Here is a 23,244-nt window from a genome sequence, read left to right as displayed (position 1 = left end):
ATGGGACCACCATCGTGACCATTGCCTGTAGGAGCTGAGGTGCGGTATCGCACACTCCTGCAGAAACAACAGGTCAGCTTTGACCTTGGCTAGGTAGTCCAAGGTCGCAACACATCGCGTAGTAGATTTAATGCTACGCACATTTATGGATACAATCTTTAAACCCATTTTAAAGCATTTATTCTCCTACCAAACCCACTGTCTCTGAGAGTCCCAGACCTTTAGTCTGCTCCTTCATACCCGTAGTGAGCTCAAATTCCTTCACTTTGGATGGGCTGAGGTAGATCTCCTTGGCAGTGTTCTGCTCCGGTGGCATCTGGAAGTTCACGTAGAGAGCGGGTTTTGAGATGACCTTTGCTGGAGAAGCTTCTCCAAAACTCACCCCCTCTGGGGTGTTGCTGTTCCCGGCTTCCTGGAGCTGGGGTGCGATGATTGCCTCACTGCTCCCAGATTCCAGGGGCTGTGGTGCATTGGCCTCCTCAGGTTGCAGGCAAAGTTGGGGTGCGCTGGTCTCCTTGTTGTCTCCAATTTTCTGGAGCTCGGGTGTCTCGTCCTCCAACGCCCTGGAGCTTTGCTGCCTCTTCTGTCGGTGCCGCCCTGGCACTTCATCATCCGAAGAGCTGCTGCCCTTGTCATCCATGTCGGATGGGAGACGCCTCTTGCCGCTTCTCTGGGAAATGCCTTTGCTTCTTCTTCGCTCCTTCTTACTTTTCTTGTTCTTCACCGACCGCCACTCCCCCTGCTGCTTTTCCACTGCTGCCTCCTCCTCCATTGATTCGCTGCTCCTGATCCTCATGTAGTATTCAATTGTTCAGTTGCTTAGTCTTTGATTATATGTGTCTGTTGACTCTTTTCTGTTCCGCGTGCTGTTAGTCAAACCTGGGCATGGTTACAGGAAAACATAAATTGAAAGCAAACTGCAAGTTTGTGGCTGCTGCAGACATTTGAAAAAAACACTTGTAAATAAAACTGTTGCACACATAGAAAACTTGGTATGTGTCATCTCTGCATATCTTTGGGGCATAAAACACAACACTCTGCATGAAGCGTTCCTATTCTCAGCCATGCCATTGGGGAAAAGGCTGAACAGTTCATGACAGATAGGTAATAGCAGACAACCATTAATTCTAGATAGCACTTGTACAACTTCCTGTGACCAGCTATAATGTGTCTTTGGAATAATTCTCTAGCTTTCTATGTTGGGTTGATGAGTAGTTTAGGGATACTGCAAAGTGGGAGAGAGAAGGAAAATTTAGAATAAAAAGTTGGCTCTGACTGTTGTATCCTTGCAACAAGATTACTATCCAAGCCATATAGTGTGCATTGTATTCATTTCAAGTTTAATTTTTTTCATGTTTTACAATTTGTTTGTATTTTTTACCCACTACAGCTGGCAAATTTTACAGTACGGGTTTGAATCTTTCACAATCATGTAGCCATCTTGACATGTGCCTCACTTACCAAAATAACATTTTTTTTTAACAACTTAATACAGGAATATACTCTGTCTTGTATGTTGTTCAATCGTGGATTCAGCTCAACCTAGTTAGTGCCTGTTACTCATTTTTCCAATCGCATTACTGATTTACCAGTCACTACATGCACATGCCTGCTTAAAGAACCTAACTACATTTTCTAGCTAAATGGCAAAAAAGTCGAAGTAAGTTAATCACATAGAACACATACAGAATAGCTGTATTATAATGAATAATTCAGAAACAGATTGCACAAGTTCTAAAATATTAATAAAATTGTTAAGAAATACCAGTAGGTAGGTAACATGTAAATGGTTTTGAATCATTTGCTTGCTTTCACCATTTTTACTCTTAAACTATGAATAATAACAGTTTAAAAACAAAAATACAAATGAGGTAGACCATTAGACACATCCAGCTTATACTTCCAAAGAATTCTATGGTTGGCCCCATGATAGAGTTTAAATGTCTCTTGGTTCCAGAGATTTGCTGTCCACTGCCCTGCCTTGATAACTATTCAGGTACTAATCATCTTTAGTATGAAGAAATGCTTTGTGACATCTACCTTAAACTTGCTTTTTATCACTTTGTACCAATGGCTCTGAAAAGCCTGCAGGGGCACAATCTCAGTGGTTATGCTAGGATTCCAGGTGCCTTTGATCTATGTCACAGATTCTGGTCAGCCCATAAAAGCTGTTCCAGAATGTTGTAAATAATGCCACCTGTGGATCCCTGTGCCAAAATTGCTTTGGAGTCCTATTGAGAAACTTGGTCAGAATGAAGAATTTATGTTTCTGGGCCACCTATTTCAAGGCTCCCACTAAAATGATGGAGACACAGACGTTTTATTTTTATTCATTCACGGGATGTGGGCTTCGCTGGCTGGGCCAGCATTTATTGCCCATCTCTAGTTGCCCTTGAGAAGATGGTGGTGAGCTGCCTTCTTGAACTGCTGCAGTCCATGTGGTGTAGATATAACCACATGCTGTTAGGAAGGGAGTTCCAGGATTTTGACCCGGCAACAGTGAAGGAACGGCGATATATTTCCAAGTCAGGATGGTGAGTGACTTGGAGGGGAACTTCCAGGTGATAGTGTTCCCATGTATCTGCTGCCCTTGTCCTTCTAGATGGTAATGGACGTGGCTTTGAAAGGTGCTGTCTAGGGAGCCTTGGTGAATTCATGCAGTGGCATCTTATAGATGGTACACATTGCTGCTACTGTGTGTCAGTGGTGGGGGGAGTGAATGTTTGTGGATGTGGTGCCAATCAAGCGGGCTGCTTTGTCCTAGACGGTGTCAAGCTTCTTGAGTGTTGTGGGAGCTGCACTCATCCAGGCAAGTGGGGAGTATTCCATCACGCCCCTGACTTGTGCCTTGTAAATGGTGGACAGGCTTTGGGGAGTCAAAAGGTGAGTTACTCATCACGGATTCGTAGCCTCTGACCTGCTCTTGTAGCCACAGTATTTATATGTCTAGTCCAGTTAAGATTCTGGTCAATGTTAACCCCCAGGATATTGATAGTGGGAGATTCAGCAATGGTAATGCCATTGAATGTCAAGGTGCGATGGTTAGATTCTCTCTTGTCGGAGATGGTCGTTACCTGACACTTGTGTGGCACGAATGTTACTTGCCATTTGTCAGCCTAAGCCTGGATATTGTCCAGGTCTTATTGCATTTGGACATGGACTGCTTCAGTACCTGAGGAGTCACAAATAGTGCTGAACATTGTGCAATCATCAGCAAATATTCCCACTTCTGACCTTATGATGGAAGGAGGGTCATTGATGAAGCAGGGGAAGATGGTTTGGCCGAGGGCACAACCCTGAGGAACACCTGCAGTGATGTCTTGAAGCTGAGATGACTGACCTCCAACAACCACAACCATCTTCCTTTGTACTAGGTTTGACTTCAACCAGTGGAGAGTTTCCCCCTGATTTCCATTGACTCTAGTTTTGCCAGGGCTCTCTGATGCCACACTTGTTCAAATGTGGCCTTGATATCAAAGGCACTCTCACCTCACCTAGGGAGTTCAGCTCTTTGTCCATGTTTGAACCAAGTTTGTAATCAGGTCAGGGGCTGAGTGGCCCTGGTGGAATCCAAACTGGGCGTCAGTGAGCAGGTTATTACTAATCAAGTACCACTTGATAGTGTTGTTGATGATCCCTTCCATTACTTTACTGATGATCGAGTGTAGGCTGATGGGGTGGTAGCTTGCCGGGTTGGATATGTCCTGCTTTTTCTCTACAGGACATACCTGCGCAATTTTCCACATAGCCGGGTAGATGCCAGTGTTGCAGCTGTACTGGAACAGCTTGGCTAGGGGTGTAGCAAGTTCTAGAGCACAAGTCTTCAGTACTATTGCTGCGATATTGTCAAGGCCCATAGCCTTTGCACTATCCATTGGTGGGAACAGTGTGTTAAGAAGTGCACTCTTATTTTCACCAAGCTACCGCTCACATTCTCAAATAGAGGAGATAAAAATTAGCCCCAGAATTTGAAAAGCCTTTTCCAAGCTGAATAAAATATTTGTGTAACATTTGAGTCAATCAGATTCCTTAGAAAATCTCCTAGATATGGCTTATTCTTGATAACAGAAGGCACATTGCATGCTACTGAATTCCATGGAACAAAACAAAGCTTTGTTACTTCCCTTCCTTTACTGGGAGTTAATGTTGCTAATTGATTAGACACATGCTGCACAAATACTACTGGTCCCTTTGGAAACTGAAGTACTCTGGTATACGATTGACACTATTTAGAATTTAACCCTACCACATACTTTAGATGAGCCAAAGATCATTGAAACATGCAATTGTGGTCACAATAAGTAACAGAAAGCAATTTCACTGACCACCTGGTTCACTGAAAACTGTTTTTTCCATTAGTGGTTGAGGAGATCAAAGGTTAGGAGACTCTTCTACTGTCAAATCAGACAACACAGTAAACAAATTTGGCAGATCTATAATGAGAATTTCAGACGCTGTTTTCTAGGTAAACTGATCATCTTTGATGAATGGAAGTGATATACTTTGTGGACACTCATTATTGGCACCAGTTCACCAAATATTTAAGGAGGTCACCGCCCCAGTGATAGAAAGGGATAGGGAAAATACTGTCAGAATATTATTTCACAAAATATAGATCAATCAATAGGTCTTCGACATTATTCATTGGTTTGGTAAACAGGATAAGTTATCAAAAAAATTTTGTGTTCACTATTTGAAAGGGTAAGAAAACAATAAGTTGATGTTGAAACTAGAAACTAGAAGCCTGAAACTAGAATTGTTGCTATCTTCAATGTCCATACAGAGTCATTAAGGGCAAGAACAGAAACCCATTGTGTTGGGGTTAGATTTGAGACAACTGCTAGAGTATGATCACAAGGTGCTAACTATCTGGATGAGTAAATGTTTCCATTATGATTTAATAGAGTAAGGGCTGGGACTTTCTGTGCCCACTGGCCAAGGAGCCAAGGACCTGCTTTTGGGCAGAACACACTTGAATAAATGAAAGGCATAAACAACAACGTTTTGGATGATCTCAAGTCTATGGAGGGTAGAATGTGTGAGACCAGCCAGGAGTGTGCTGGAGTGGTTGAGTGTAGAGGTAATAAGGATGAATGAGGGCAGCAGATGAGCTGTTGTCAACATACATGTGGAAACTATGGCTGTCCCTTTGGATGGTGTCGCCAAGGGGCAGCATGTAGATGGAGGGGGCCAAGGATAGATTCTTGGGGGACAACAGAGGTAACAATGCAGGAGTGGGAAGAGAAACCATTACAAGTGATTCTCTGGCTGTGATTATATAGATAAGAATGGAACCAAATGAGTGCAGTCCCATCCAACTGGATGACAGTGGAGAGGCATTGGAGGAGGATGGTGTGGTCAGCCATGTCAAGGCTGCACACAGGACGAGGAGGGAAAGTTTACTTTTGTCATAGTCACATAGGATGTCACTTGTGACTTTTGGTACTGTTTTCTCAAATTGATCGATGATTTTGGACCCAGTTGCTAGTTTCTCAGCATCAATTTTATTTGCTCGATTTGAGAAAATGAAATTTGTTGAAGAGGTTTATCAGAAATTACTTTCATTTCTATAAGTGGCCATTATCATTTTACTATCATAGCTTTTAAACTCTGTTAAGCACTAGCAACATTTGAGTGTTTAGTGAACCAAGTGTTGAAAGGTTTGTCTTGGCAAATATGCATAGTATATTCAGATTACATTACTATTTATCAGTGTTTATGCCAGGAAGTTCAGAGTGCAGTTGTTAGGCTCTGACAGTTATTTGTACCATGGATTTAGACTAACGATGAAAAACGGCACCTGTTTCTTAAGCAAGTCAATTTCCTTAGACTAGGTTTACCGGTGTGGAAACTGATCCGACAAAAACTGCTGCTGTGGGAGACTGGCCAACAGAACTACTGATACAAGAAGTGTTCTGTGATTATGTTCACTTTATCAGTGATTCATAAAAGGTTTCACTGATAAAATAACAGATCTCCATCAACTGAAGAAGAGCTGCCAATTTAATTCAATACCAGCCTGTTACATGCTGTCTGATTGCTACTGGCAAGAAGTCTCTAAATAAGCTGCCTGACTGATAAGTAATATACAATACGTTACTGTAAGTGATAGAAAGAGACAGCCATAATAAAGTTAGAATAACAATAATTTGTTACCAAAAAGAGCTCTTGACAATTAGTAAATGTTGATCTTCAGATGGATTTGGGAGTCCTTGTATACAATCACAAGAAGTTAACATGCAGGTACAACAAGCAATTGGAAAAAATAGTATGTTAGTCATTATAGAGAGGGGACTCTAGTATAAGAGTGAGGAGGTCTTACTGCAATGGTGAGACTGCACCTGGAGTACTGTGTACAGTTTTCCCCCAAGATGCAATCCTCAATATATTATGTATCATTATTTTATGTATTTTTGGGAAGTTCTATCCAATCCTCCATTTACATCATTTACTCATCATTACTCATTTACATCAATAGTGTGAGCACCCCACAGCAGGGAAGCATCAAGAGAAGCTTCTTATAGCTGTGCTGCTTGACTTCTTATGATTCCTTTCAGACCATGTCTTTCTTGTGGCTATTTTGGTGTTAGGTGGGTTGCAATAGATGGTTAGATGAAATTTTTTTGCATTCCATTTTAAGTTATCCTTCTTATCTTTGTTTTCTCCCTATTTTAACGCTTCCATTGACCTTTACTCATTGTCAATTCTTGCAATCTGTATAAGATGGACATTACTTTGAGAAATCCTCTTGCCCTCAAGGAACTGGAGAAGCAGTTCAGTCATCAGCAGAAGCCCGTGCACCTCCATTAGAGGAAGGCTCATGGAGGGGATGTGTGTAGAGACCACCACAGTTACTTATATGTCAGAGGAAATATGTTTTTGCAACTTACACGTCACCAGGAAAATAGCATGGAATTTGATCATCTTCTGGAACCAGACTGCCAAACGTTCTTTATGACTCAACAACACTCAAGAAGCTTGACACCATCCAGGACAAAGCAGCCCACTTGATTGGCATCCCATCCACAAACATTCACTCCCTCCACCACCAAAGCACAGTGACAGCAATGTGTACCATCTACAAGATGCACTGCAGAAACACACCAAGGCTCCATAGACAGCACCTTCCAAACCCACAACCACTACCATCTAGAAGGACAAAGGCTGTGGATACATGGGAAGTTCCTCTCCAAGCCACTCACCATCCTGATTTGGAAACATATCGCAATTCCTTCACTGTCGCTGGGTCAAAATCCTGGAACTCCCTTCCTAACAGCACTGTGGGTGCACTTACACTACAGGAACTGCAGCGGTTCAAGAAAGCAGCTCACCACCACCTTCTCAAGGGCGATTAGAAATGGGTAATTAATGCTGGCCTAGCCAGTGAAGCCCAGATCCCTTGAATGAATAAAAATAACTCAGATGGCTCTGATTATGGCAGTGAAAGTCACAAATGCTTTGAACTTCTACACCATTGTCTCCTTTTCGGGTTCCCTTGCTAACATTTGCCAGAGCAATTCACCACTGCATACGTCAAGTCAGTGAAGCATTGTTTTCTATAGCCAAGGGCATTGTTAATTTTCTTAAGGACGCTGGCCATCAACAGGAAAGGGGTCTTCATTTTTTCAGAGTGACAGGCTTTCAACCATATAAAACTCATTATTGGAATCCATGCAAACATATGAGCTACAATATTCAGCTGTGAAGCCTTCCATTCCCAGATACTATGGAGAAGAAAAGGAAACCGAGATTAGGCACATGAGGTTTCTGCCCTCTTTCCTCAAGATTATCAGGACTACCCCAAGGGGATGAAACTGGGCTTACACCTGCATTAGGGGGAAGTAAAGCACTCAACTACAATGACAAAACTTGTATTTTCTTGCACCTTTAGTGTAGTAGGGAGTCTCAGGTGCTTTATAGGACTAAAAACAGATAAAATTGAATCCAAGCCAACCAAAGAGATATAATATTATGAGCGGTGAAAATCTCAGTCAGAGAGATTGAGGCTAAATTTGATAGCACCCAAAAATGCACGATGCACAATTAACCTGGACCCAATGATTGCAACACAGGTAGCATACCAACTTCATAATGGCTGCTCATTTCAATGATTTCACATTCACCCAGCACTAACCGTGCTGCTCATTGGCAGGACTTATCAGCAGAGAACCAGTATCATAATTGGGGAGCTTTACTAAAAGGGTTGGCAGTGGATAGGGAATGGCTAATATTTAAGGAATGTATATATGAATTACAACATTTATTCATTCCTGTCTGGCACAAAAATAAAACAGGAAAGATGGCTCAACCATGGCTTACAAAAGAAATTAGGGATAGTATTAGATCCAAAGAGGAGACATATAAAATTGCCAGAAAAAGCAGCAAGCCTGAGGATTGGAAGCAGTTTAGAATTCAGCAAAAGTGGACAAAGAGAGATTGATCAAGAAGGGGAAAATGGAATATGAGAGTAAACTTGCAAGGAATGTAAAAACTGACTGTAAAAGCTTCTATAAATATGTGAAGAGAAAAAGAGTGAAGACAAACATAGGTCCCTTACAGTCAGAAACGGGGGGAATTATAATGGGGAACAAAGAAATGGCAGAAGAATTGAACACATATTTTGGTTCTGTCTTCACAAAAGAGGACACAAATAATTTCCCAGAAATGTTAGGGAACGAAGGGTCTTGAGAGAGAGGAATTGAAGAAAATCAGTATTAGTAAAAAAATGGTGCAAGAGAAATTAATGGGTTTAAAGGCTGAAAAATCCCCAGGGCCTCATAATCTACATCCCAGAGTGCTTAAGGAAGTGGCCCTGGAAATATTAGATGCATTGGTCGTCATCTTCCAAAATTCTACAGACTCTGGAGCAGTTCCTGCAGATTGGAGGGTGGCAAATGTAACCCCACTATTTAAAAAAGGAGGGAGAGAAAAAAACAGAGCAGTTAGTCTAACATCAGTAGTGGGGGAAATGCTAGAGTCTATTATAAAAGACGTGGTAACAGAACACTTGGAAAGCATTAACGGGATTAGACCAACTCAGTATGGGTTTATGAAAGGGAAATCATGCTTAACTAATCTACTGGAGTTTTTTGAGGATGTAACTAGTAGAATAGGTAAGGGAGAAACAGTGGGTGTGGTGTATTTGGATTTCAAGAAGGCTTTTGATAAGGTCCCACGTAAGGAGGCTAGTGGGCAAAATTAAAGCACATGGGATTCGGGGTAATATACTGGCATGGGTTGAGAATTGGCTGACAGACCAGATTGGGAATAAACAGGTCTTTTTCTGGGTGGCAGGCAGTGACAAGTGATGTACTGCAGGATCAGTGCTTGGGCCCCAGCTATTCAACAATATATATAAATGACTTGGATGAGGGAACCAAATGAAATATTTCAAAGTTTGCTGATGACACAAAGCTGGGTGGGGTTGTGAGTTGTGAGGAGGGTGCAAGGAGGCTTCAAGGCAATTCAGACAAGTTGTGTGTGTGGGCAAGCACATGGCAGATGCAGTATAACGTGGATAAATGTGAAGTTATACGCTTCAGTGTGAAAAACAGAAAGGCAGAGTATTATTTAAATGGTGATATATGCGGAAATGCGGATGTACAAAGGGATCTGGGTGTCCTTGTACACCAGTCAATGAAAGTAAATAGGTAGGTGCAGCATGCAATTAGGAAAGCCAATGGTAAGTTGGCCTTCATTGCAAGAGGATTTGAGTTCAGAAGTCGGGATGTCTTTCTGCAGTTATACCTTGGTGAGACCACACCTGGAATATTACATGCAGTTTTGGTCCCCCTAACCAAGAAAGGATATACTTGCCATAGAGGGGGTGCAGCGAAGGTTCTTGGGACATGGGGGATGGCAGGATTGTCGAATGAGGAGAGATTGGTTCGACTGGGCCTGTATTCACTAGAGTTTGGAAGAATGAGAGGGGGTCTGATTGAAACGTATAAAATTCTAACAGAGCTAGTCAGACTAGATGCAGGGAGGATGTCTCCCCTGGCTGGGGAGACTAGAACCAGGGACCACAGTGTCAGCATATGGGGCAGGCCATTTAGGACTGAGATAAAGAAAAATTTCTTCACTCAGAGGGCGGTCAACCTGTGGAATTCTCTACCACAGAAGGTCATGGAGGCTGGGTCACTGAGTATATTCAAGAAAGAAATGAATAAACTTTTGGATATTAGGGGCATCAAGGGGTATAGAGAGAATATGGCGTTGAGATAGAGGATCAGCCATGATCATATTGAATGGCGGAGCAGACTCGAAGGGCCGAATGGCCTTCTCCTGCTCCTAGTTTCTATGTGCCTATGTGTCTATGAGCGGTTAGCTACTTTTAAAGCTAGCCTGTACTTCCTAAAGCTGGTCTTCCCCCATTAAGAGGGAGGTATAACATGACTGCAACAGATGCAGATGTAGAAGAAGTGAATATGATCCGGAAAACATTGAATACTGACACAACATGGGGAAAGTGGGCTCCAAGCTTTCCTGATACAGCACTGGAAGATGTGGAAGGAGGAAAGATGTCCTGCATGTGCAGGAGGCCAGGAGTCACTCCAGGCACTAAGAAGGCATTGGAAGCAGATAGACATGGAGGTCACTGCTAAGATTCAAGTCCTGTGGACCTGAATGTAGTGCTACAAGAAGTTCCATGGGTCAGGGTCAGCGAATGTAACTTCAAACGCCATGTCCTACCTGCTGAACTACTAGCTTCAGCCATTTTTCAATTCACCAAATGCCCATCATGCACCTAACAACAATTATTATCAATCAGGACTCATACCTAGCATTCATATGCTTCACCACACCCTCACACACGTAGCACTGTTGTAAACTTCTTACCCACATCTCTCAGCTTGCATACACTGCCAGCTTTCAACCATGACAGCCACATCACCCAAACAGATTGTGGCACACTCACTGACACAGTCCTTTCTCTCTTGTAGGACAAGGTGGCACACAATGGGAGGCAGCAGGAGCTAACCTGAGTGGGGCAGGCACCTCTGCATGTCCTAACCCCATTAAGGAAATGGTGTTACAATGATTGTGACAGCCATTGCTAAAGCCACAGCCAGCAGTATGGCTGCATGATAGAAGAAGATAGTATCCTCTTACCTAACGTTTTGAATCCAAATGACTTTTCTTCAGAGCTAAAGAGAAGTAGAAATGTGATGGATGTTATACTGTTTAAGAGGGGGTGGGGCAAGTGGAACAAAATAGAAGGCTGGGGATAGGTGGGAGCTCAAGAGAGATTGACAAAGATGTCATGGACAGAAGACAAAGGGGGTGTTAATGACAGCGTTAAAGACTAAAGAAGGTGCTAATAGTAGCATAAAGTAAGATAGCAGAATGTGTTAATAGCTGAACAAGGGTCTGTGTTCTGTGAAAGCACAACATAGAAACAAGTAACAGATGGCCCTGTGGGGTGGGTATCAATAGTATTTTGCTTTTATTCTCATACCTAACCCCCCTTTTACACCTCACAATCTCTTCTGATTTACAAGTACCTTTCACTTTTACCCTTAGCCCCCTCTCCTCACCACAATCTTACCCTTGATCCTTTCTCCTTTCAGGGACCCAGGAAGTGCAAGCTGTGGAGGAACAGCAAGAGACAGGGATGGTGGAGAAGCACCTCGCTAGATTTCACATTATAGCACAGGTAATGACACTGTGTATAATTTAGGGTATAGCATCGAGGCAGGATGTGCAGGTGGTGAGAAAACGAGCAATAGTTACATGTAGATAAAAGCAAAATACTGTGGATGCTGAAAATCTGAAACAAAAACAGAAAATGCTGGAAAAACTCAGCAGGTCTAACAGCATCTGTGGAGAGAAAAAAAAACAGAGTTAACGTTTCGAGTCCTTATGACTCTTCTTCAGAGCTAAAGAGAAGTAAAAATGTAATGAAATTTATACTGTTAAAGGGCCGCGGAGCATGCGAAGGTGGAGTGACATGTAGCCAGCAGGGGACAAGGACAATACAGGTGCCAACTCACTGGAAGGCAGTTAACACACTAGTTATGCTGCAGAGGATTCACATGAGCATTTGGTAGAGCACAAAATGCTTGGTGCATTGGGAAACCTGCCAAAAAGCCAGAGGTCAAAGTCAAGAAAAATGGAGGAGTGCAATATCAACTTGGCACAGGGCTTTGCAGAACTTGGAGTCCATCCTTTGCAGCATATATGAGGCATTTGCACGCTTGTGTGTCCAACCATGCTGCACTGTCTGATCGCTGATATGCAGATTACATTTGCAGCACAAGCAGCACCCACGCAACGTCTGTGCGCCGCAGTGGAATCTCAACCTGCTGCCATCATGGTTAGGGATTACGGTGTGCAAAGGCGCTTGTGATTTTCACAACAGTCCAGAGAGCTGCCCTCCAAGGTTAGTAGGATTGCTGAGGCACCATCCCAGAGGAGTGGTAGTGATACCAAGACAACATTCATCCTCCATCCCCTGGCACTTCATTGATTCCATGAAGTTCCCTGTCAGCTAGCCGAGGCTGCTGCTGCTCATACTGTGATAGTGTTGTCTGCAGCCAGGCCTTCTAGGCCCGTAGTTGCTTGAGGTCATCCTGCAGGGCCATCTGCATTCTCCTCCTCTGAAATTCAGCAGCCTTTCATGAGCCATGCTGCATCCACTGGGTTGTACAACATAGGAGTACTAGGACAGGCAAAGGCATACAAAAGGCAGGTACTTAGAGAATGTACAAAGGTGATTAGTTGACCTTTGCATGCAATATGAAATGATTTCGATTTTAAATATGGTTTGCAATGTTTATTTTGTGGTGGCTTTTATTTTTGCATTGTGGCCAAGTGGACACTGTGAAGGTCAGTTTTGGAGGGAAGGTATGGCGTGGGACTGTTAGTGAATGAAGAATTGGGGTTGAGGTTATTGGTGTCATACTCAATGATTTCCTCATAGATGGCCCTTAAGGAATTGCCTCAATTGCCTCCTCGCTTCCTCTTCCTCCTCCTCATGCTCCTGCTCTCCCTCGTCCTCAACTGCTCACCTTATAGCTGCTGGCAAGGGTTGTCTTCTCATGATAGCAAAGTTTTACGGCATGCAGGCCACCATCAAAACTTGACAACTTCCCTGCCGTGTACTGCAGGGCTCCCACAGTGTGATCCAGGAGACAGAAGTATTGTTTCATCACGCCAGTGGTCTGCCCTAGCACATTTTATGTGGCAGCATGGCTTTCATTGTATGTATGCTACATATATGTGCATTCGTTATGCAACAAAGAAATCAGCCATGTCTTCAGCAGATAGCCCTTGTTGCACAGTAACAACCCTTTGGTGTACCATGGTGGGTCAAATGCAACTGACATAGCAGACTTCCCCAGAAGAAATGCATCATTACTGCTGCCAGGATATGAGGCATTGACCTGCATGATTTTTTTCCTATGGTCACACACCAGTTGGACATTGAGGGAGTGAAATCCCTTTTGGTTCTAGTATAGGAAAGAATTGACATGTGGCACCTGCAAAGCAATGTGCATGCAGTCTGGTACTTTGCACCATGGGGAAGCTTCTTGTGGGCATGAGAGTTCACACTAAATACCTCGGTGTCCTAGGCTGTCTATGAGATTAGCACACAATGACTTAAAACAGCTTTCTGCTGAGCATGGGATGGATTGTGTCAGTGGGCCTAAGGCAAGGATGTCTTCACAGACAAAGAAGCTAATGGAATGTGCAAATTTCACTCATGCACTTCCCTGATGGTTTGGAAGATATTAATCAGATCGCTTGTGTTTATAGTAATAAAATGATTGGATGAGTTTGTGAGGGCAACATAACCATGGAGTTTAAGAGGACAGTATAACGATGGTAAAAACGGTTAGAGGAGATTGACAAGAGTTAAGTACATTCTTCTGGCTCAATATTGTTATTCGGATATCACTTATATGTATGTTTGATCTACTATGATTTAATGGCAGTATGCATGGAATGTAGTGATCAAAGATAGAATTAATATGAGTTATTTATTGTATGCTATACTCATACTGGAATTGTGAAGTGTGCTATACCTGAACACACATACAGAATTATGGTGTATGATGTATCAAGTCCTGCGCATATATTGGATTATGAAGTATGATGTTTCATTAAAGACCTGATTCTGTATTGTTACAACTGCATGCATCTTTACCCTGATGTTTAAAGTAATGAGTTAGAAAAATAAAGCAGTGCAACATCTTGGTGAACCCAACATGATATTTACAAACTTCACAAAGTCAGAGCTCAGTTGAAATATTTCTCACATGCCTGTTTGAGGGCTGAGTATTTTCTTCAGGATCATGACTTAAATGAGTTTCCAGTTAACAATGGGAGGATCAGATGCATATATTCCAGGTGAGGTCCAGTCATCTTTTACAAAATGACTTAAATCTAAAGGGTGGCCTTATGATATAGGGCAGGAAACATGACAGTAAGAAAATAGATTGTGCAGAAGGATGTGCAGTTAACATTAACAGACTCAATATCAAGCCTCTCACAGCATACAAATGTTGTAAACAAGTTCCATAAAAACCCCTGCTTAAACACTTGAGGTGGAAGGAAATGGTGAGGAAGAAGAGAAAAAAAGGCCCACAACAAATGTTAAAATTCCGTTTTTATTTTTAAAAGGAAAAACAGGTTGGATTTTGTTTTCAGTTGCTGACCTGCAAATGAAAGCCTGTCTTAATATAGTCTGCGTTATATTTGCTTTCGGTGTGAGAATCAATACTGTTCTCTTCACAGAGAAAGAGCCGCTTAATCTTTTAACCAATGTTATTTGATGCTGGATATGCATATGCTGTTTTGAATTGTTGACTGTTTGTCTATATGTATACACGTGCGTATTATTTTTGAGAAACTTGAGTGATGTCTTTGGGTCTGAACTGGTTGAATATGTGTTCCTTTGACTTGGGATCTGTGAATATCGCATAAAATTTAGTACTTTGAATTCATAACCCATTACAGGGATCGATATTCCTAAATTGGAATTATAGAAGTGTGAATGTGATTATTGGTCATGTTCATTTCAATTTATGCTTGTGGCTCCAGAATTTGGTAAGACTAAAGATGCCACTGTGGATGTTTCAGAGATCACAAGCTGTGGGAATTTTGGCCCTCTTTAGCACTTTTGTGTAAGTGCGTTGAAGATTATTTTTCACCGTGAAAGCAAACATTTGTTCAGTTATATTCAGTTTTTGCAGCAATTTGAAAAGCCACCTGAAGAAAGAAAAAGATTATGCAATTTACTGTTTCTTTGTAAGCACGGGTGAATGTTATTGTGTCACTGGCTGGTACTTTGCCCTTTTTCAGTTAGTATAGTGTTTGATTAATAAAATATTGGTCTGACTTAAATTGGAATTATTAAGGTTGACTAATTTATTTAATTGTAAAACCAGTCTTTTATTATAGCCAATGAAATCCTGATTGTGGCAAATCAATGCTTCCAAACTTTTCATTCACTGTGATCCCATTTTCACGCTTGAAACTTGGCTTGACTGCAGATTGAGATAGGGGAGAGAAAAGAGTTGTGAGGGGAGGGGAGCAAAGAGTTGTGAGAAAGGGTGGGGAAGAGTTGTGGGAAGGGGGAGGTGGGGTAGCTTTCTCACCAACCTTTTCGAAGGCACTGCAGGAGGCAGTGATATGGTTTTGGACCACATTTTCTTAACACGTGAACTACTGGCTAGCAAATAAAAAATACATGTGTGTGTCCTGGCACCTCTAAACCAATTGCAGGACAGTCCTGCCTGAATTTCCACTCTGCAGCCACCATTGTTGCCTTGGAGCTCGCAACCCCAGTTGCTCAGGCCACAACGCCACTCGGGATCACAGTCCCAGTGAGGGGTCACAATAAACAATGTCTGTGTTGTGTTGTTCCATAAATTCAAGCTCATCCAAAACTCTGCTGCCCTTAACCTAACTCACACCACTTTCTGAACAATGCTAAGGAGTTAGTGATTTGAGGTGACTTTGATTGTTTAATCACCTTGAATGTATGACCAGAACAAAAAAGAAAAAAAGGAGGGGAATGCCCTTCCTGCTGAGGAACAGCTGCACGAGGTTAAGAGAGGGTGTTAGCTGGAACATTGAGCTCAAAATTGGCAATGCAAGCATAAAATCAGCAAATCATGATCTGCCTGCTCTGCATAATTCTGGAGGCCATTCACTGCATCTGGGCTAATGTCCTCATCAATATTACATTCAGTGCAATTCACCCGAAAAGTGTGCACAGGCACTGCAAGTGCCATTTTGGAGATCATAGGGCACTCTTAGCACCATAAAATAGGCACAAACTATCCCAGTTTCACACATATAGTTTTTATTTAAAAAGAGTATCTTAAAAATGGACAGATGAAGAGGGCCTCAAAAACATGGTTACGAAAGCAATGGTGGTATGAAAAAAGTGAACATGGACAAGAGGCAGGGGTTGGAGGAATGCACAGTTGTCGCAAGGTTGTAAGGCCTGGAAGTGGTGCAGAGGCAACAAAGGAAAGACCACAAACGAATTTGAACACGGGGATGAAATTTTTAAAATCGAGCCGATGTAGGTCAATGAGCAATGGGGAATGGAATTTGTGTAAGTTAGATTAAGGGCAGCAGAGTTTTAGATGAGCTTGAACTTATGGAACAACACAGCACAGACAATCGCCAAAACAAAATACTGCAGATGCTGGAAATCTGAAATAAAAGCAGAAAATGCTGGATATACTCAGCAGAGCCAGGCAGCATCTGTGGAGTCGAAAATGGAAGAGAGAGAGGAACTCAAGAAAATTACAGTCATCAGGGAAGTGGGACTGAGCAATTTGTTGGAGCTGTGTGCTGGCAAGTCCCTGGGTCTTGATAGACTTCATCCTAGGGTCTGAAAAGAAGTGGCTAGTAAGATAGTTGCTGCATTGACTTTAATTTTCTAAAATTCCCTAGATTGTGAGATGGTTCCATTGGATTGGAAAATAGCGACTGTAACTCCTTTATTCAAAAGGGGGAGACAGAAAGCAGGAAACTACAGGCCAGTTAGCTTAACATCTGTCATAGGGAAAATGTTCAAAGCTATTATTAAAACTGCTATAGTAGGGCACCTAGATAAATTCAAGCTAATCAGAGTCAACATAGCTTTGCAAGAGGGCAATCATGTTTAACCAATTTATTGGAAGATGTAACATGTGCTTTGGATAAAGGGGAACTGGAGGATGTACTGTACTTAGATTTCTAGAAGGCATTTGATAAAGTGCCGCATCAAAGATTATTGCGGAAAATAAAAGCTCATGGCTCAGTGGGTAACATATTGGCATGGATAGAAGATTGGCTAGCTGTCAGAAAACAGTTGGTATAAATGGGTCATTTTCCGGTTGGCAAGATGTAACAAGTGGTGTGTCACAGGGAGCAGTGCTGGAGTCACAACTTTTTACAATTCATATAAATGACTTGGATGAAGGGACTGAAGTTATGGTTGCTAAATTTACTGATGACACAAAAATAGGTAGGAAAGTAAGTTGTGAAGAGGACATAAGGTGGCTACAAAGGGGTACAGATACAGTGAGTGGGCATAGATCTGGCAAATGGAGTATATGTGGAAAAATGTGAAATTGTCCATTTTGGCAGGAAGAATAAAAAAGAAGCATATTATCTAAATGGTAAGAGATTGAAGAGCTCTGAGATACAGCAGGATCTGGGTGTCCGAGTGCATGAATCACAAAAGGTTAGTATACACGTACAGCAAATAATTAGAAAAGCTAATAAAATGTTATCATTTATTGTGAGGAGAATTGAATACAAAAGTAGAGAGATAATGCTTCAGTGATACAGGGCATTGATGAGACCACATCGGGAATACTGTGTACAGCATCGGTCTCCTTATCTAAGGGAGAATGTAAATACGTTGGAAGCAGTTCAAAGATTTACTAGGCTAATACCTGAAATGGGCTGGTTGGCTTATGAGGAAAGGTTGGACAGGCTAGGCTTGTATCTGCTGGAGTTTAGAAGAGTAAGAGGTGACTTGATTGAAACATATAAGATCCAGAGGGGTCTTGACAGGATGGATGTGGAAAGGGTGTTTGCTTTTGTGGGAAAATCTAGAACTAGGGGTCACTGTTTAAAAATAATAGGTCACCCATTTAAGACAGAGATGAGGAGAATTTTTTTTCTCTTAGGGTCATGAGTCTTTGGAACTCTCTTCCTCAAAAGGTGGTGGAAGCAGAGTCTTTGGATACTTTTAAGGCAGAGGTAGATGGATTTTTGATAAGCAAGGGGATGAAAGCTTATTGCGGGTAGGTGGGAATGTGGAGTTGAGGTTATAATCAGATCAGCCATGATCTTATTGAATGGTGGAGCAGGATCGAGGGGCCGGGTGGCCTACTTCTGTCCCTAATTTGTATGAGAGAAAAACAGCATTAACATTTCAAGTCTATGACCTTTCATTGGAACATGGGGGATCAAAGGAGTCAGATGTGAGTTTTGCATTTGGAACCCTTCTCTTTGAAAGGCTTGAAGAGGTTAGGCATCAACGAAAGGGAAGGTCAGAGAGGTTAGTACTACCTTCCCTCTATGACCTTCAGGGCTGGAGGACTCACGCTGCTGTTCTCTAACAGAAATGTGAAGGCTCCAAGAGAATCAGTCTGTCTTGGTACTGCAGGCACCTTAGAGTGACATCTGCCAGATGGATGGTGTATATCATGGCATTCAATATACTTTGTGTGACGAATGTTAACTTCTATCCAGGTTAAAAACTTGTTATTTATTTCACTTACAGAGCAATCTGATTAGTTGTAACTCACAATTCTATTATTCCATGAAATCTGAGATATGTTTCATAAAATGTAACTCTTTACTCAATGAAAAAGCGAGACCCAGCAGTTGTGGGTGGAGATGTGAGGGTCACCGTGCCTTCAGTGAGTTTTTGAGAACGTCTCTTTTCTTATTTAATGTGCACTGGCCAAAATTGTAGCCAATGATTACCATTGCTTCCTCTTCATGTGTTGAATGTTAGATTAGTGCACTTCCTCCCTCAATGGTCTGGTGTTCATTGTGCCCTGCCTGCATCTGCAGGAGGAACACACGGTGTTAATTGGCTGCTGCAGTCTCCAGATCCTGCAGTCATGTTTTGCCAGGTTTAGTTAAATGGATGGCACTAATGAACTAATGGTAGATGGAGCGGATAAGACTTCATTCGTTAGCTAACCTGCATTAAAGGATGTGAGGCAATTGACTTGACGTGCTCCAGTCTCTTTAATAAGACTTAAACCCATAACCCCTGACTCAAGGGAGAAAGCGTCCACACTGAGCCAATAATGCAGGCACTATTTTGATCATTTCAATCCTCTGTATTTAGCCATATATTCATTTACAGAGTTTAATACTGCACTATTCACCCGCCCTCAATAATCCCTTGCTCTCGAAGGACAACTTTTTCGTCAAGATTATTGACCTGCAATTTTCGCATCTGGTAAACTTTTTTTTTACTGCATCTAGTTTTCGAGTTTGTAAACATTGCACAATAAACACACCTCGAAGCCTCCATTTTAAATTTTACTTCTCACAGCTGCTGCCCTTTTAGTCTTGTTTCTTCCGTTTCCTTCTTTTAGTTTTGTCCCATCAAGTTTGGCGCTTCCTTTTGGATTTTGCTGTTTACTGGCATCCCTGTTTCAACTTTGCTTTTCTTTGGTTACCCTTTTAAATTTGGGCTTGCCTCAGTAGCAGTGCCTTTTTTTTTGTACAAATGCTGTCCTGACTGCCGCCTGCCTTTGGTCCTTGTACGTCTGCTGCTCTATAGTTTCTCCTCCTGTTGCAGACACAGCTCCTGAGTCCGTTCTTCCTGGTACAGTACAGAATAATTAGAATACGCTATGGGATGTCCTGGGTTGCCTGTGTATGCCTGGTACAGAAATACGACTCTTCAGCTTCCCTCCCTATCTGCTAATGGTGCTCTCTCTACTTTCCTTGTTGGAAATCCTGATCCACGAAACTGCCCAGTGTTTACGCGGCAGACACTTGCCACTGCCCTTGCGCATGCGTGACGTTTCCACCCTAGTTACTGCATTGCACCACTGACTCTCGGTAACAAACACCCCCCAGCAACTCAACACAGATGTGGGCAAGTTCGTCTCTAGTTCAATAACATATTGTAAAGCAAGCAGATAAATAATAAATAGCTCAGTAACATATTTTGGTGTCATTGTTAGCCTTTCGTCGTTCACTTGCCGGAAGAATTGCAGTTACTGGGTTTGCATTCAATGTCGCATTTTATTAGAAATTGAAAAGTTTACAAATTTATCAGCACTTGCGCCAAAGTAGCAAGCATAATCATTAAGCTGGCTTTTCACTGCATCATTGATTTTTTTATTTAAACATGTTCAAAGTAAAATAAACATAAAATAATACAACAATCCATCTTAAATTTTACCAAATACATGCAGACTCGAAACCACCCCCTTCCCTGCATTTAGGAGGATGAAAAACTAAGTCACCCAGATGGGCAATTACAAAAAAAAGTGTTCTGCCACTTAAATGGATATCTGCTTCATAGCAACTTGATGATATTTGTGAATTGTATTCATCATCCAACTTTGTGAATCAGAAGGGTATAGATAAAATATTTGCTAATAGAATTAATTTGATTTAACATTAACTGTAACCCAATATTATCATTTCAGAAAATCTTCGACTGAAGTGTTGTGGTACAGGACTTTGAGTCATTCATGTTTGCCTTTGTAGGAAGGGGGAAAACTTGATTAATCAGAATTGTGCTGCAAGATGAATCAGTCAAAAAATGAATCTGAATGGCCTAAGTCACCCCACATAACCTGTGGCAAATGTGCAGCTCTCATTTGTTGGAAAATTCATAACTGTATCCACAATACTGTACTTCAGATAATTGAAAGAATAAATTAACTGATCACATAAACCTGTGCCTCTGAAAGGAGTCACATGAGACAAACAGCATTTTTGCTTGAGTAGCTAGCTAGTTGACAGACAATTAAATCCATCACCATGCTTAAAAATCGCCACTAACTAAAAAAACTCAAATTGAGTTTTTGCTTGCTTAAAATGAAATATTTACTCATCCTTGTACCTAAATCCAGAAAATGTTGGTGTAGATCAGCAGCAGTCAAGATTAATGAATTTCAATGTGTACTTCAGGGTACTGCTGGAGTTTAACCAGCTAAAATTCACTAACCGCTGGCTTTGTATGCTTTCTGCTCCTTGTCAAGCTAGAATCATCCTGCACACATTATTGTCCTTTTAAAGTATTTAAAAGGAATTAAAAGTATTTAAGAACATAAGAAATAGGAGCATATGGCCCATTGAGTCTGTTCTGCCATTCAATATGATTATGCCTGATCTTTGACTTCAGCTCCACTTTCCTGCCCAGTCCCCATATCCCTTGATTCCATGAGACCCTAAAAATCTGTCTATCTCAGCCTTAAATATATTCAATGATAGAGCACCCACAACCCTCTGGAGTAGAGATTTCCAAAGGTTCACAACCCCATTAGTGAAGAATTTTCACCTCATCTCGATCCTAAATGATCACCCCCTTATCCTGAGACTGTGCTCCCATGTTCTAGATTTCCCAGCCAGAGGAAACAACCTTTCGGTGTCTGAATCACTTCTCATTCTCCTAAATTCCTACAATGGACAAAGGGTTTACTGAGGGAAAAAAGCTGCTGGGAACAAATTATTTCACTGTCAATTATAGTAAGTAAACTCAAGCTGAGGGGAATTGAAATCATAACCTGAATATTTTTGTGCACACAAACAAATTTTATGACATTGTCCAACACTTGGCCTGTATAACAGTACTTTGACCATATTTCAGCTATTTGCTCTTGGGATGTGCACAACATTGACAAGGAAGTATTTATTGTCACATTGTCCTCAGAGTGTGGATTGGAGTGTCTTCCTAGAAGGATATTAGTAAACTAGTTGAATTTTTAAAACAAAATAGCAACTTTCATGATCATGCACTAGGTCACAAATTACTAAATTGACCTCACTTTCAGAACTTAATAAAAACTTGTGACCTCTGGTTAATACCCACCAGATATTGAGTTATTTGTAAATCAGCAGAAACAATCCCAGCTCCAAGTGACAGGTGCACACCTTCAGGTCCTGTCAATAAACCAGATTGCTCAGTCAATCATCAATAGGACTCTAGATCTTGCCTAGCTTAGGTATTGATTATCAAATAGAGGATTAATTTATCACCAATCTTCAACTAGAGGTTTACCCCCTCAGGTTTACCCCCTTGCTAGACAGGCAGTAAGTTTGAGGAGCTCTTCCCAAATGGCATAAAGCACAAATTAGCGTGAAATTTGTGAATCTATTGTAATTTTTCTCCAAACCACAGTATTAAGATATATTGTATCTAATTGAACAAGGGTTTAGTAGTTTGTGATGAAGAACTTCAGCAGCAACTGCTTACTATTCTACAATCCATATGAAGTCGGCTCTAATCTTTGGATATGTGAACGCATATTCATATAATCAATCTCCAGGGTAATTCATTCCAGCAATTGTCATCCCAAGATTTGGGATTTCCACGTCAGGTAAAGGAAGCTTTTAATGTGGTATTCTTTATGGAGGACCACTTGTGGTGTGATAACTACCTTGATGTTGAATTCCAATGCCATTCAATAAGCTTATCCTTGCCTCCTTTTGCATCGGTTGGAGATTAAACTGTAAGCGGCAATATAACTCCAGTTTAGTGACCAGGCTTGGAGCAAGCTAAATCAGGAAATTAGAGATCATGTGTAATTCTCATGCTGCTCTGACTTCAAGCTCATGTATTATGACTGGTGTAAAACTACATTTTAAAAATTTTGATTATCCACTGGATCTCTTGCCCACTCACTCATAACATTAAAAATTAGCTTCTGAGGAAGCAGTGTTTGGATAGATTTTAAGGATGCATGCAATGAACTTCATTCCTACCTGAATGATAACAGTCACTGATGGCAATATAACTCAGGTCTGCCACTTATAGATAATGGTCGCCAACTGGCATTTGCATCATAACTGCAGTCTAATTTAAAAACAATTATGACATAACAATACATACGATTGTTTAAAAGGTGAAATGCTGTCTAATTCTGACACTAAATTTTAATAAAGTTTACTGGTATGTGAAAGTTCCAACCACTCGGCTGTTTTTCCTGCACTTGGATCTATGACAACTGTGACAAACAACATGCAGTACAAATGTGTTATAAATTGCATTTTTCCAAATATGTGTTGTGAATGGAGAGCATTTTGAAC

General features: G+C 41.4%; 2 long non-coding RNA genes across 2 annotated transcripts in view; both read right to left on the bottom strand.

Moving 5' to 3' along the window:
- LOC144689811 (uncharacterized) overlaps nt 1-22,979 on the bottom strand; it is an 88,230-nt gene extending 65,251 nt beyond the window's left edge. The window contains exons 1-2 of the long non-coding RNA XR_013578716.1: nt 22,921-22,979; nt 22,028-22,098 (exon numbers count right to left, since the gene is read on the bottom strand). This is a non-coding gene — a long non-coding RNA (uncharacterized LOC144689811). The remainder of the gene's footprint in view (nt 1-22,027; nt 22,099-22,920) is intronic.
- On the bottom strand, nt 17,712-21,778 carry LOC144689810 (uncharacterized). Its single transcript, XR_013578715.1, has 2 exons — nt 19,494-21,778; nt 17,712-19,029 (listed from the first exon to the last, which is right to left on the bottom strand). It is a non-coding gene; the product is annotated as an uncharacterized LOC144689810 (long non-coding RNA).
- Nucleotides 22,980-23,244: the final 265 nt, after the last annotated feature.

The sequence above is a fragment of the Cetorhinus maximus genome, chromosome 14, assembly GCF_964194155.1.
Source record: "Cetorhinus maximus chromosome 14, sCetMax3.hap1.1, whole genome shotgun sequence".
Lineage (NCBI taxonomy): Eukaryota > Metazoa > Chordata > Chondrichthyes > Lamniformes > Cetorhinidae > Cetorhinus > Cetorhinus maximus.
Note: the sequence above shows the minus strand (reverse complement) of the source record. Positions and strands in the feature narration are given on the sequence as shown.